We start from the raw sequence: 3,169 nt of genomic DNA, 5'->3' as shown, positions 1-3,169 counted from the left end.
CCCCCGTCATACCTCCATCTAACCTCCATCTAAACCCGTCAGACCTCCATCTGAAACCCCGATGAATCAGGTGAATCAGGTGAACAGGTAGAACACCAGGACACCTGAGCTGCAGCTTCATCAGAACCAAGCTGCTCTGGTCTCTGATGCTTCTGTGGAAACCAAGAAGTGAAAGCAGACGGGTCCGGGTCGACTGTTGTCCGGTTGGAGGACTAAAAGTCTTCTACGTTTTCAGCAGAGTCGGGTTGATGTTCATTCAGTTTGTCAGAATTCTTCCTTTAGTTTCCTTCATCAGCTGCTTACTGGGACTTCAAGTCTGATGAACTCAGAAACTAGTCCAGAACCAGTTCACAACCAGTCCAGAACCAGCCGTCCGTCCGTCCATCCATTCATGTGTTTATTATCCATAAATTGTGAGAAAACAGTGAAACTTGTGTGAAACAGAGAGAACGTGTCTCATGTGACAGAAGGTCCATCAGACGGAACCATGAATCACAGAACGCTGTTTTCACTGCTCAGCTGATGTCTGAGATCCTAAACGGGTTCTTGATCCTGACGGAGGAGCTTCGCCTCCTTATGTCTTCTCCTCCTCCTCCTTGTTCCTCCTCCTTCTCCTCCTCCTCCTCATCCTCCTCTTCCTGGACCATCTGGACCACCTGAACCATCTGGACCACTGCCTTCCTGCTGCAGCTCTAAGTGCTGCTAGTTTCTGTGTTTACTGGCCACATGTGATCACGTCTGTAAACATGTAAACAAACAGAACTGGGTCCTACCTGTCCGTTCTGAAGTTCATTGAGGCCTTTACACAACGTCGGATTCTGCAACAGAGAAAAGAGAGTTCAATCGGTTTTGTTGTCACCACTGTGAGGAGTCAGCAGATGGAGTGATGACAGTAAAAGGACAGACGGAGCAAATCAAACCATGAACAGATGTGAGACCTGCTCCAGCCAACGAGGAGCTGCAGAGACCAGATCAGCGTCTACATGTCAGAAGATCTGCAGCTATGAAATGATCTATGAACCACTTCTAGCCATCCTGTTAAACAGTAGAAGAACTCAGGACGACACTGTCCAACCGCACACAGATGACCTCAGTGTGAAGGTCCAGCTGTCGGTGAACCAGAACCAGACGTGTTTCTGTCTGCGGACCGAGTTTAAATGAAACGTGTCCACAAGTCAGAGATGATGGGTCAGCACACAGCCGTCACAGAACACCATCTATTCCTTCTTCTGTGGTGCAGCTCATGAGTTTGGCGAAGCCTCAGGAGACACCGACGGCTACCAGAGCCAGGCCCGGCCCAGCGCGGGTCCAGTTCATGCAGAACATCTGGAGAGGAACCTGAAGCACTCATTTCTGCAGACCAGGATTCATCCGCTTTATTAAGCCCGACACTTTACAAGCTTCAATCAGCCCCAACACGCCAAACCAGCGACCTGCTGACAGCGGCGCCGACCCGCTGTGATGTCACTCAGGTGAGCCTCCAGGTGACCTGAGGGACAGCACACCTGACTGCTGCCGCTACCTGGTCTGAAGGACTCCACTCACCTAAACCAGTGAGTTAAACTGGTCTACAGCACGCCATCGTCACATCATGATGACATCAGAGCTGTCAGCTCCTCTCATTGGCTGACTGCAGCAGAGTCCAATAACCACCATATACACAGTACTCAGAGTACTACAGTACTCAGAGTACCACAGGTACCAGCCACAGCTTCCTGCTCATTCTACCCACAGTCCTCTGCAGCAGTGACATCACAGCGCCGACCGTCTGAACCTCCTTGTCGTCAGAATGTAGTTTAAATGAAAACACTGATGGTGGAGCAGGAACCAGGCTGCTGGTTTAATCAGACCTGTAGGAGCTATCCTCTGGAGACCTAGAACATCAGCAGAACACCGACAGGAATCAGACACATTCACCAATTGGGCCGCTCAGGACACATAAAGAGATTCATCCTCTGGAGACCAAGACTCTGCACAGAACATCTCACAGATCTACAGTTTGAGTGACACAAACAGACGTGTTCAGGTCTAGAAGGAGAAAAGTACAGACCCCCAGCACGCTGTGGATTCACCCTCTGGAGACCAAGAAGATGCAGCAAAACCCGACTAAATAACCCAGTGGACTGAAACATCCCAACCTGACCGACCTCAAGGGGAAGTTAGACTTTATGGAACGAAAAGACGCCACACAGAGGTCACCAGAAACTGAGGATCTGCTTCAGTCCAGATGGAACCTCGGTGGGACGCAGGTTCTGATCAGATTCTGTGTCCTTCTGTCAGAACCTCATAAATATCTGGTTTGGACTCAGAACTTCCCACATTTCCAGAGTGTGAGTTCCCACCAGCATCCTGCTTCCTGCTGACAGCGTTCGCGCTGTTTGGCTAGCTCTGACGGGACACGGCGTGGAGCAGCAGCCAGGTGGCGCCGTCTCACGGCTCACACCTGAAACCTGCTGCGACAAGCTGGGGGGTCATCACAGCAGCTTTAAACCAGACTCATTACTGGTGGAGCAGAATGGGGGAAGGACCTGTGGTGAGCAGGACTCTAACTCATGACCTCCACATCGGGGACTACACCTGTACGGGGACGCCAGCTCCACCAGGTGAGCTATAGTTGCTACATTATTACAGTTAGTTACTGATGTTAACTAGCTGTCAGCAGCAGGTTAAACTAGTTCAGTGGACCTGTGTAAACTCTGGCTGGACGATGTGTAGATCCAGCCTGGTGCAGCCTCTCCAGCTGCTCTGAGCTCGTTTAATTCGAGGAAAAGCCCTGGAGAGGACCAACGCTCGTACAGCAGCTTCAGAACAGACCCGCTGCTTCCAGCTCCCAGTCCTTCATCACAAACCCAGTTTCAGCTGCAGAGACGCTGGAGGAGGTTGTTTGTTGGTTCAGATGTTCGTGTTCCCTTCAGGATGAACCAGCATTCAGGTTAATGTGTTCACTAGGTCGGTTTATGACCACATATCTGGTTACAGACTGGTTTAATCTGGTTCTAGGCTACCTTTGGACTGATTGTAGGCTGGTTTCTTACTGGTGGACTGATTGTAGACTGGACAAGTTTTGGGCGGGTTTAGATCTGGTTTTGGACTCTGGATTGGATTTCAGACTGGTTTTGATCAAAATTGAGAAGATTTTAGAACGATGATGAAACCAGACTAGTGTCTG

Source organism: Stegastes partitus, unplaced genomic scaffold (genome assembly GCF_000690725.1).
Source record: "Stegastes partitus isolate 25-593 unplaced genomic scaffold, Stegastes_partitus-1.0.2 Scaffold2379, whole genome shotgun sequence".
Lineage (NCBI taxonomy): Eukaryota > Metazoa > Chordata > Actinopteri > Pomacentridae > Stegastes > Stegastes partitus.
This window is presented reverse-complemented; position numbering follows the sequence as displayed.